We start from the raw sequence: 14,249 nt of genomic DNA, 5'->3' as shown, positions 1-14,249 counted from the left end.
AACAAAAAGTTTTCCTTGAGATATGTAAGGAGTAACTCTTTGTATAATAATGGATGGCGCATGCACATGCAGAAAAGAGTCTTTCCCGATAAATTTATAAATATTATCTTCTCTTTATTTAAATAGTTAAATATATAATAAATGGAACCATGTAAATAGGAAGGTGATATTAGAATTTCTAGTCAGATTTCACTAGGAGATCAGTAGCCTGTATCTAAAGATTTAACTTTATGGGAGCTATAGCTTTGATAAGATCATGATCTTTCAGCTATTTATCGCATGAAATCGAAAGGAATATTGCTAAAGAAGATTTAATCATCTTAATTAAGATTAATAAGATAACTAAATGGGGTATATAATATGATACTGAAATTAGTATGATTACAAGATGATAATTATGGAGGGAGACAATTGGGTTAAGATTGGTTTACAGATAATTAATTCGATATGGGATCCTTTCAAATTGCCTCCTCCCTACTTTCTCTTAGTGGAGATTATAATAAAATATGTTCCATCTCTTTACAATACAATCCATGTATACTTTCTTTTTCCCTTTTCAATTTCATGCCTTAATTAATTACACATATTAATTCATTAATTATACGACTACATATGCCACTTTGCTGCTTTTTTGTTTTCAAATTTTATTTTGTAATAATTGCTTGAGATGTATAAATTTTACAAATAGAAAAATAAAAGTTGTGGGCTAAAAAGTGATGATATATGACCTAAAGTGACATGAAATGAAACTAATAGAAATTGTGCAATGTTATGTGTACCTATTTTGAGTATACGAATACGTACACACTTATGTGTATCATTATATAATTGAGTATTATTTTATATTTAATTCAAAATCGTCTAATCACATAATGACACACATTAGTGTGTACCTATTTATATACTCAAAATAAGTACGTATAGTTTTATTAATAAAACAATGTATACACAATTTACGTAAACAAGTTATGTGTCATTATATTATTAGATAATTTTGAATTAGAGATAAAATAACAATCAATCACATGAAGAGATATTATCTATGTGTTAAAACTGTGAACACATAATATTGATCATTCATACGAGCATATTTGCCAATCAACTATTTCTTAGATGTAACAATGACATTGATAACAATCATGTCTTGCTGGTTTACTTCCTCTAAAATGAGAATTTACTTCATTTTGTTTGAGAGGTGATATATACATAATTTTATATACAAACAATTATATATCATCATATAATTGAATAGTTAAAAATTAAAAAAAAATAATACCCAATTATATATTGACATATTATTGTTTATGTATAAAGTTATATATAAAAATTGTATATATGATTTTATTGATTTTGTTTAACAAGCTAAAAAATTAAATTTAGACTTTATTATTAACTTATAATTTAAAATAATTAAATTTCCCAGATTTTTTTTCTGACATAAAATTTATTGACTCTTTTATAAAATAAAAATTGATATATGGAAATTTAATATTTTAAATATCTATTTGGCTTTTCAGCAGAAGGTTATAATAGTAATGGCAAGAATAAGATGGTCACTTAATTATTGGGAAAAAGACTTGAAGAATAGATCCTTTGAGAACTATAAACTATTATTTAATTGTAATAATTAAATATAGAAAGAGCAGATAACTTTTATTTATTTATTTATTTTTTTGGCCGAAAGTGTGGTCTATAAACTCTTTTTTATTTTTATTTAGCATAAATAATATTTTTGGCTAAAAATCAACCTTTGTTTAATATTTTTCATTCAAAATCAAACTATATTTAACAAAAACAATGTAAAGATAAAATAATATTTTATTATTAATTAATTTAAAAAATAAAAAAATAATAACTTTGTACCTTATCTAAAAATTTTAAATATAAAAATTTAATCTTTAAAAAATTTTAAAAGCTTATAAATTAATCTCCAAAATCTTTTCAAACATGCACATATTTTGAAACTATTATATAACTCTAATAGTTATAATATGATATTTATAATCATAATTTATTGTATTATGTTTAATTATTTGAGGGTTTAATGATTATTTTTTAAAACTATTAAGGGCAAACTGATATTTTAAAAATTTTCAAAGGACCACCAAACTTTTTTTGAATTTTCAGTAACCCTTAAAAATTTCAAAAAGACCTCAATATTTTAAAAAATAAGAGTTTACCTTGATACATAACTATACGATAAAGATGCTATTATCTAAAAGAAAAAAAAGAAATGGGTGAGGTTGAAAGAAAAGAGAAATAAGACATTCTTATATAATTTGAATATTTAAAAAATAATTTATAATTTTTGTAAATTTAGAATTATATGATAATTTTAAAAAATAAAATAGTAGGGATAAAACAGTGATTTAACTTCTTAACATTATTGTTTCATTTATAGTATTTAATTTTGGATAGAAAAATATTATTTATGTCAACCAGAGGTGGAATAGTGTTCTGAGACCAAACATTGGGAGGGAAGATGTAATTCACTCCAATATAAAAAATATCTTACTTGTTTTTTCTTAGTTTTTTTATATGATAAGTAATGTTATATGTATAATTTTATTCATAAATATCTATATATTATTATATAATTAAATAGTTAAAAATTGAAAATAAAATAGTACTTAATTACATAATAGCATTCGATTAAATCATTGAATGCACATGTTTTTAGAATTGGTATAAGGGACCTCACTTAACATAGAGTGAATCACTCTTCCCACCCAAAGCTTTGGTCCAAAAACACTTTTTATCCTTTAACAACATAAATCATACTTTTTTATCCAAAATTAAATTCTTTATTTTAAAAAAAACACTAAAAGAGTAAAATAGTAATTTTAGCATCCAAAAAATTAAAAATAATAACTTTTTTATATACCTTACGTGAATATTTTAATAGTAATATTATATATACTCATTTTAGATACATAAATATATATATACTTATATGTATTATCACATGATTAGATGTTGTTTTATATCTTTAATTCAAAATTACTCAATTATATGATAACATATATAAGTGTGTATATATATATAATTTTATTGATATTTTAAATATGATAATTTAGTTTATTTATAAGTTTGAAAAACTATAATTCAATTCTTAAAACCATAACTGTTATTTTGACTACAATTTCACCGTTTTTATCAATGAAACCATATTATGGAAATAAGCCAAATATGATGAAGGCTTAGTTGAGCTATATTGTCGAGAGTGATATAACTAGCAAAGAGAGAAGGTGGTCAACAAAGAGAACACAAATGTTTAACATATCAAGATTGAATCACCAAGAACATCAACGAAGAGGTGAGAAGCAACAAAGAACGAAAGTATAATCAAGTCACATAGTGGAGAGAGATCACAAAAGTGGCATTGATATGTTTCAAGCTTAGATAATGAGGGAATAATCATTAGAGAAAACAAGAGGCCATAACTACACCCATTATGTTGATGTCAACCCAACTGATACAAGAGAGATTTGTCAAGGTAGGAGGACTAACATTTGACCAGGTATTTAGGAAGAAGAGAGTGAAAGTGAATAAGAAAAAAAAAATATATAGTTTTGATATAAATTTATTATCTACAATTATTATTTTTATTTGAGATGATATGATAATTTTGAAAAATGTAATAGTTGGAATATTATAATAATTTAATTTTCTAACATTAATAGAGTTTGATTTTTGGTAGCAAAATATAATTTATATTTTCAAGGGATGGAAAAGGATATTGAATCAGAGTTTGGGTGGGCAAACGTAATCCAACCCTGAAGATATCAATTAGGTAAAGCAGTCTATGAAATTGGCTGTAATGCACAACAACACCTTTGACTGAGCTACAAAAAATTGACTTGAGAGAGTTGACCGTTGCCATCAAAGCCGGTAAAAAGTTTTTAATTTGATTGTTAATTAAAAATATCACAATTTACCTGTAACCAAATGGGTAACCTTTGACTGTACCTGCCCAATCTCAGATAATTATTTGCAAGAAGAATCAATTTTTTGCATTTCATTTTCATCACTTTTTCCCATTTCTTCGTTGTGATCCACAAAATTATCCATTTTCAACTTCCAACATGAATCATGTTATACTCTGACTTACCATTCAGACCTAATTTTGATAACAATCAACTCATTAAAATATCATAAATTATTTTGTAATACAGCATGAAATATCATAAAAATAATAAACTCATTAAAAACCCAAAAAAAAAAAAAATCAAGACTCATAGGGGTTTTATTATTTTGTCTTATATTCAACCATACTAGTGAATTTTGCATAAATTAAATCATCAGTCTAATTATTGAAGATCTTCTACATGATATAAATACGATTCGACAATAAAAACTATCAAATATAATAATTATCATTAAATTACTTAGATAATTTGGAAGGGTAGACGGAATAGTCATGTGTAATTGTGACCCAACTAATAAAGCTTGCCTAATGTCTCCTTTTACTTAGACAAAACATGCAACACGATTGCTATCATTAACCCTAGAGATTAGATTGAATAAAAATGATAATCTAATACATTAATGTGATCTTTTATCCTAATCTTTCACTTTAAACAAATTCAGTTCAAGTGCCAATATCAAGCCAAGTACTTTTGGCTATTAATTTGACTCTAATTTTAGGCTTTTTTGGACGCACGAGTGCGAGAAGACTTTGCCCCATTTGTCAGTCGGTCGGTCGGTCGGTCAATTCCTCATAAGTTTGTCGTCTCTTAATCCTTTGGGTAGGCAAATATTATCGTCATCCTCAATAAATAAATAATCAATCTTCCTGTTGCTGAGCTACCTAGCAACAAGAGATTTTTTTCACTTTGAACACATTATTTAAAAAAAAAAATTAACAAAATAAAAATAATTGTTAAAAGCTTATTTAAAATTGGTAAAGTGTTTTAATGACAGTAAACTACTAACATCAGAAAAAAAATTTTGTCATGTATTGAGTATTAAAGTCTCACATCTAATAAATATAATATAAGTAAATGGTGTATAAGTATAGCAAATTAAACATTAACATAAGTCAATTAATTTTGTATAATATAAGTTTCGATATTCACATTTATAGGTCTAATATATCTTTGATATGGTATTAAAGCAAATCAAACAGTAGACCTAACAGTCTAAAGTGTTCAATACAAGCGATAACGCATCCTTCCAAAAACAGACTCAGTTAAATGACAAGTGTAACAGCCTAAGGTGGTTGCACTAGAGAGAGGATATTGAAAACTAAAATTTCACATCTAATAAATACAATATATGTGAGTGGTATATAAGTATAATTGATTAGATATTAACATAAACCAATTAATGTTGTATAATATGAGTTTCGATATTCACACTTATAGGCCCAATATATCTTCGATATGGTATCAAAACACAAGTCAAACAACGGGTCTAACAACCTAAAGTGTTCAATATGAGTGACAACACACCCGTACAAAATCGAAGTTAGCTAAATAACAAGTCTAACAATCTATGGTGGTTATACTTAAGAGAGAGTGTTAATGACTAAAGTTTCACATCTAATAAATACAATATAAGTAAGTGGTATATAAATGTGGTGGATTGGACCTTTGGTTTTGTATAATATGGGTTTCAACATCTATACTTATAGACCCAATTTATTAGAGCACAAGTCAGACGACGGGTCTAACAGCCGAAAGTGTTTTTCGATATAAGTTACAACACACCCGTCCAAAGATAAACTCAGTCAAACAATGAACCTAACAGCGTATGGTCGTTGTACTTAAAAGAGGGTGTTGGAGACTAAAATCTCATATATAATAAATACAATATAAGTGAGTGGTATATAACTGTAATGAATTAGATTTTAACACAAACCAATTGATTTTGTATAATATTAGTTTTGATATTCACATTTATAAGCACAATATATTTTCAATAACAAAAACATCAAGATATGTAAGTTTTGTTATTAAAATTAGTAATAAAAACAAATATTTTTGTTACTAAAATAATGTTTTTTATCATTAAAAATAATAATAACGATGAATATCTTATCATTATAATAATATTTATTAATATCAATGGTAAATATTTTTATAATTATAACTACATTTATTGACCACTAAACGTAATATTAATAATAAATATTTTTAGCGAAATAGTAATATTTATCAGGTACTAAAGATCAAATACTCATGTTATTGTTATATATTTCTGGTTAAAACTTCCTTTTTTTTTTTTTTTTTTTACATTGCATGATAAGATCATCTCTGTATCGTTAATTAATTCCTCCTAAACCCTTAAGTACTAGATAGCCAGTATTTATTTCAATATTTTTTTAAATCTTTATTTGAAACTAAAAATTACACCTAGTTATTTGATGAGTTCAAGTTGGAGATTGGGGTTCCGATCAAATTTCAATCTTCTAGAAACAGAAATCAAAAAATTTTAGTAATGTATGTGTTCAAAAGAGGCTTGAAAGTAAGGTTTGACGATAGAAGGGTCTGGTAGAAAGTATAATACAGGGGTGATGAATATCGTTTTCAAGAGCTTTAAGTGTTAGGTAAACAATCACTTTGATTGAATATGATAAATGGGAAGTGGAAACAAGTTGAATTGGAATTTGATGCTAGCAAATTAACATCTTTAATAATGTCTTTTACTAGTTGACTGAGGAGACCCTTTGCCTTCCACTTTAAGTTGGCCCCTTTAAACCATCCTTAATATGCAACAAGATTGGCCAAATGGGTTTTGTTGACTGGCTTGGTAGGATCGATGACTTTGATCTTACCAATATTTTTTTATGTATATATTTTGACACTTAATTTAGATATACAGATAATGTATCATCATATCTTTAATTCAAAATTATTCAATTATTTAGAGATATATCATCTATATATCTAAATTGTGTATAAATATAGATTTATCGTTCTTTTTTCATATAAAATTTTATTTCGACAAAAACAAACATTTTAACTATTAATTAATTTTAAAAAACATATTCATGTAGTTAATATTAGATCATAGATAATTTCAATTTATTTAGTGCATCAATTTATTTATTATTATGAATTTTGATTTGCTTGTCCGTTAGCATTTATGTAGTAGACTGAAGAATTACTTGCATTAACTTGATTTTATGTACAAATTAAGCATATGAGACTAGGCCAAGTAAAAGGATGAATATAATGTAGAATGGAATTAAAACAAGTGAAAATAACTAATTTGGCCATGAGTGACTTATGACCAAAATAAACCAAAATTGAGAAATGCTCAATACATACAAATAAACAACCTATCACATCTAATGAATACCTGCTCATAGATATATTGCAACACGTTCATGATAACACACATCCCATAATTACCAACCATTCTTGGCTCTAAAATTCTTAGAGACTTAAAATACATAATAAACGATCATATGAAATACGTACAACTGTTCACTTATTATATTAAGGCATTCACAAGTAAAAGGTAACATGTTAGTAAATTTATAGCTTTAATACGATCGTTTGTAGTATAATAATACTAATTTAAATTTGATTAAAACATATACCATGATTGGTTCATGGGATTTATTATACAAATTTGTTAAAACATAAAACCAACCATAAGGGGATAAAGAAATGCATACTCCAATGGGTGGTTCCTTCGTCTTTATCAATTATGAAGACGTGCAAATCACTTTCTTTCCAAGTGTATGATGGCACCGATAAATCCACATGAGGTTACTGATGTAATGGAAGCTATGGAGGGGTTTTTAATCTACCAATGTCTCCAAGGGACGAGATGAACATAGGAATGTTATAGAAGTCTCAAAAGGTTAAAATTTGTTTTGCTTATATAGAGAATGATGAACAATTATGCATAGGGTATGTATGATTGTTCATATCATATCGCGATATCACTTGAAATCTAGGATTATCTAAAATTTTGGATATATGATAAGACCATCAAATAAAGTCAACCCAAAATAATGAACGCCCATGCACCTACCATGCACAATTGTTCATATGACATGTCAATTATCTAAATTTCAATCCAACTTTAGCCAAATTAGATAAAGTCAACAAGTGGTGTGCACGGTCCAGTTTGGTGTAATTTAAAAATTTTTTAAACCAAGTTGAAAAAAATGTTTTAAAATTTATAAATCAAATTAAATCATTTTAGGTTTCAAATTAAACCAAACTAAATTAAAAAATTACGATTTGGATTATCATTTAAACCTATTAGAAATCACTACTTCCAAAGATTTCCTACTTAATAAATAATATTGAATTATAATTATCTAGAATATAAAATAAATATGTAAAATGAAAATGAAATACATATGTAATAAACATGTAAAAAAAATAAATATAAAAAAAGTGATGTAAATCCCAAATATGTGGTATTTTGTTCAATTTTTTTGGGGTATAACTATTACTTTTGAAACTATTGAAAGACATTTTTAAATTTAAAAAATTTGAAGAACGCCTTGAAATAAACATTAACACCTCTAAAATTTTCAAAAATTACAAAACACTGTCAAACATACAATTATATGTCATTAACACCCTTATATTTTTTGTACTTGTAAATTTATTTTCTATTTTTAATTGAAATTAATATAAATTAGTAATACGAAAAATTATTTAGTAAAAATGTGGGGATAAAAAGTTATATAACCTAAGGGATTCTTTGTCTTTTTAATAATTTTATAAAAAAAAAATTAACAAGTTTTTTTAACAAATTTAACATATGGGTGAAAAATGAATTGAACATGTCATTTCATCAAACCTTGGATGGGAAATAATCATTTAGCCTATATATAAATAAAAATAAATAAATAAGGTTTACGATTTGGTTTGGTTTAAAAACCATCTAAATCGCAACCCAAATCATAAATCATTCTTCCAAAATTTATCAATCTAAATCAAACCGTTTTATAAAATAAACTAAACTAAACTATAATTTTTGAATGATTTGATCTGATTTTGCAGTTTGAATTAAATTATGCACACCCCTAAAGTTAACTTCCCATTATTCGAATCCAACCCATTCAATTTTGGGTTATTTGCCCTCAAAGTAGACATAGTCACTCTTAAGTCCAATCATTCTATAGAACTTGAAATTGATAATCTAAAAATTAGACATAGTTTACCTCATTCAACCTAAGGCCTTTAAAATCGAAATCAACCTCTATTGTGTGTGACCTATAAGCTCTATATCATGTTAGTAGGAAATGGATTCATATCAAATCTATGATCCATCAACCATTCAAATATTATCTAAGATTAGTTTCTAGCAAGACATCTGACAACCTAAGAGATGAAGTGTTAATGATTGACTTTTACCTTTAAACAAAACAGTTACCATACAATTCAATTCATTCATCATACAGTATCTCTTTGAGGTTAAGACGTAAAATTAGTATCTACCTTAGGGATCTTCCATATGTATAAACTAATGTTTGTATAAACATCCAAATGTACTAAAATATAAATTAATGTTTGTATAAACGTCCAAATGTACTAAAATAAGCAACAACTCAATCTTGTTATGACCACATATTAAATTGGCCATTTGATATCCATCAATAGGCCTAGAGATATCAGCCCCCATTCCTAAGAGTTATAAATCCTCTAGTGATCCACAATAACTACCATACATCTCTCAATATGGCTAATCCACCTCATCTTGATAATGTTTTCTCAAGGACTACGTTAGGCTAGTGTTAAACCATATCTATTATAGTATAAGACGATCATGTGACCTTAAGTCAAAGGATCACATGTATCATGTTTGTTACATAATGTGTTCTATAGACAAGAGAATAATCATCCATATGGAATCCTTTTAGGGAGTTAGTTCAGTGGACACATGTACACAATGTGTACCCATTTGTTGTATCAAGTTGTTAATAAACAACTTTGACACATGAGATCTATCACCATTTTTCTGTAGGATTATTTAACACTATAATAACCCTAACCATATTACATGTTTCCTTGGTCAAAACAATCTAAAAATGATGGACTTTTTAGAATGGCTACCATATGTGAATATAGAGTTCCCACTATCAATCGACACACATTGATCCCTTCGTCACAATTTTACCATTTTAAAGACATTTATCTAATTCAACTTGAAGTAAAAAAATAGTTGATGAAGAAAAGCCATTTTATTAGTAAGAATTGATTTCAATTACAATTACATAGGTATAACGATTAGTTTTCGAGCACCAACTCTAACAATCTCTCACTTACACTATAAACAATATGCAATTGGTTTAATACAAAATGATGTTACATGTCTATCATACTTATGTGACAATAGAGGCTTGGCCAACAAGTCTGCCAAGTTCTTATTTGTGTCTATCCTATAATTCTACACATCACCATATTGAATCTTTTTGATCAAGTGGAATTGTCGGAGTATATGTTTGGACCGTTGGTGAGATCATCACTCCTTTACTTAAACTTTTGCCTTATTGTTGTTACAATCGAACTATATAAGAAAGACTTTGTTAGGAACCACACCAAGTTCATCTATGTACTTTTTGATTCAAACTGCCTCATTAGTTGTATCAAATAAAGCAATGTACTTTGACTCAATTCTAAAATCAACTATTATAATTTACTTGGAGCTCTTCCAACTTACTACATTATCATTCAAACTGAAGACGAATCTTGACTATGATTAAAATCATATCTTTTTGTTTGAAAACTTGTATCACTATTCCTCTCATAGTCAACTCATGTTTTTGTTTGAAAACTTGTATCACTATTCCTCTCATAGTCAACTCATGTTCTCCTCCATAAACCAAGTAGGCATCCTTAGTTCTTCTAAAGTACTTTAGATTATTCTAGACGGTTATCCAGTGATGCTCACATAGATCTGATTAATATCTACTACAAATGTTCAAAGTGTATAAAACATCAATTTGAGTAATAACAGACATGATTGACCTAACATCAGATGCATATGAAACTTGACTCAACTTATCTCTCTCTTGTCATGTCTTGGGACACATTTTCTTGAAAAAATATATGTCATGAGATATAAGAAGAAATCCCTTTTTGGATTTATTCATACTAAATCTCTTTAAAACTTTATCGATATATGTACTCTAACTTAGTCCAACCAACCTACGTAATCTATCTTGATAGATCTTAATACCAAGGATATATGGTACTTAACAAAAGTTCTTCATTAAGAAGTACTTAGATAACCATATCTTTACTATTTGAAAGTTCAATATATCACTTTTGACAATTAAGTTGTCATCAACATAAAATATCTAAAATGCAATCATGCTCCTACTAACCTTTTTATACATATAAGACTCGTCTTCATTTTTTTATAAATCCAAAATCCGTTACAGCTTTATCGAAAAAAATTCAACTTGCTTGATTCCATGAATGGATCTTTGTAACTAACATACTTCACCCATTTGTTCATCGAGTTTGAAACCATCAGATTATGATTATGACATATACATCTCCTCTACAAGATTTCTATTTAGTAAATCCAATTTAACATCTATTTTTAAGATTTTATAGTCATAGTATGTAGCAATCACAAACACAATCTATATAGACTTTAGTATTGCAACTAGTAAAAAGTTTTTGTTATAGTCATTTACATGAAACCTTTAATGACCAGTTATGCCTTCTAGGTACACACATTACCTCCCATGTTGGTCTTTTTCTTGAAGGCATATTTGCACTCTATAGGTTTAATCCTTTCATATGAATCCACTAGAGTCCAAACTTGGATTACATACATAGAGTCTATTTCAGATTTCATGGTTTTAAGCCATTTAACAAGGTGATATGATATAGTGTCCTTATAGGTCATAGATTCCTCATTATAAATGGTGAGTATGTCATCGTGCTTGGTCATATGGTATTAAATCTTTTAGGCTTATGACATATTTAGCTAGACCTACGCAACTCTCTTGTACATTGAGTCAGTTCATTTGGTTTCATTGATAATAATGTAAACTCCTTATGATGTTTAACCACCTTAGTGGCACACACTTTTGTCTAACATCTATGATATCTTGTGTACTAAAACTTTATCGAGTTTAATCTTCCTCCCATTAGTCCTCTTGAGAATTAGTTCTCTTTCCAAGAAGACAGCAAATCGATAAATAAATATATTTTGCTCTTCCAAATGGTAAAAATAGTACCCTTTGTTTCCTTAAGATACCTCACAAAGACACTTTTCATATCCATAACACAACTTGTTCAAAGTAAATATCTTAACATAAGCCTCAATTCCCCAAATCTTTAAGTAACTTATATTGGGTTTTCGTCATATCCATAACTCATAAGAAGTTTTGTCTACAAACTTAGACAAGACTTGGTTTAGTGTATGGTTCATATTATTTAGGGTATAACCTCATAAAGATAAAGGTAAGTGAGTGAAACTTATTATGCACCTTACCATATCCATTAAGGTTTCATTCCTTTGTTCAAATACATTATTATGTTAAGGTGTGCTAGAAGGAGTGAGTTGAGACACTATCCCACACTTTTTCAGGTATTCTCGAAACTTGACACTAAAGTATTCACCTCCTTAATCACTTTGAATAATTTTAATACTTTTTCCTAATTGTTTTTCTACTTCTCTTTTGAATTCCTTGAATTTCACAAAATATTCAGACTTGTATTTCATATTAACGCATAGTCTCACATATTGAAAATATCAGTAAATGCTCTAGAGGTCATTTAATATAAGATAGTAGATGTCTACTAGATGTTCTAGACAAGCATGACAAACATTTAAATGGTCATATATGTTTGATCTTAGGGTTTGTTTGTTTAGGCAAGTTAATCTATAAAAGATGGACTTTGAATAATCTTGAGATAGAGCCAAATGAGAAGATCCCTTGAGGAGTTAATTTCCTTATACATTTCAATAATCAACATTCCCAATATTAGACCATGGTTATCTTGCTTTCAAGAGATGTGTTTAGGTTATATATTAGGATCTATGCAATAAGTGGCTCAGTCAAGGTGTAAGCTTTTACCTCACTTGTTGATATCATCTTGATGTTATTTTTAACAAATTAAGGATTACTTGTATATGTTAAATGCTTTGCACAACAAAGATTAGCCCCACCATGAAATCAGTTAGAAACTACATGTCTTGGGTCAACATCATCACCTAGTGAGTTCAAGTCTACACACTGAGTGTTGACACCTTGATAGGTATGATAGATTCGTTGCATAAGGTGCATTGTACACCTTAAACAAGGGATGAAACCCTTACTATGGAGGTTGTTTGTCATCTTTCCTTTGGGGGGGAGGGGGGTAAAGGGATAAAAAGTTTGTTTAAGAGATGTAAGACCTCTCATTAGTTGCTCGAGGCGGAACTAGTACCCTTGTAGGTGCTATTGGGGTAACATTATGGAGATATTGTATGAGTACTTATATAATGCTTATTAGTCCAACTGTTCATGCCACTACTTTTGAGAGTGTAAGGCATTGCCTCTTGGCTATAGGGATGTTGATCCTCCAAAAGTGGTGGAGATAGTGAGCAATGGTTATGACCTTCGTCATTAGTAAGGGTGGATTTGGGTCAAGCCAAGTTTGAACACTCCTAGGCTTAAGTTTAGCTTGAATAAAAAAATGTTCTCGCTCAAGTTTGGCTTAGATGAAAAATGGCTTAGCTTAGTTCGGTTCAAGTTTGACTCGATTTCATAGCTCAAATCAATGGTTTAAATTTGTAACTTGGTTTGACTTAAATAAATGGATTAAATATATGGCTCAGATTTGTAGCTCAAGTTTATGGTTCATTGACAAAAAGATATTAATTTATTCAAATAATATTCAAAATTTCTAATTCAAGAAACGAATTTGAGCCAAACCTAGTCACGAATTCAAATTGCCAATTCAAACTACTGAATTCGAATTGATTCGAGCCATAAATTTAAACTACTGATTTGAGAATTTAATTCAAGTTAGATTCGAGTTGAATTGAGTTAAACACCATTTGGCCTGAGTTTAGATCCAATTAAAAAACGTGTCAAATTTTTCAACTTGAGTTTGGTTCAAATTTAAGTCGAACTAAATCGAATTGAATCAACTTTCGAAACCACGTCGACTTGAATTATATCCAGGCCTTGTCATTAGCATAATTGACAATGGTTATAGATTGTGTAATGCTTCTTCCTTTAGACACCATTAAAATGAAGATAAGTGACAATTAGAAGAGAGATTATGCTAGAAATGAGAAAGCTTGTGAAGGGGACCCTCCTAGTGCCA

This window comes from Mangifera indica, chromosome 3 (assembly GCF_011075055.1).
Source record: "Mangifera indica cultivar Alphonso chromosome 3, CATAS_Mindica_2.1, whole genome shotgun sequence".
NCBI classification, from domain to species: domain Eukaryota; kingdom Viridiplantae; phylum Streptophyta; class Magnoliopsida; order Sapindales; family Anacardiaceae; genus Mangifera; species Mangifera indica.
Note: the sequence above shows the minus strand (reverse complement) of the source record.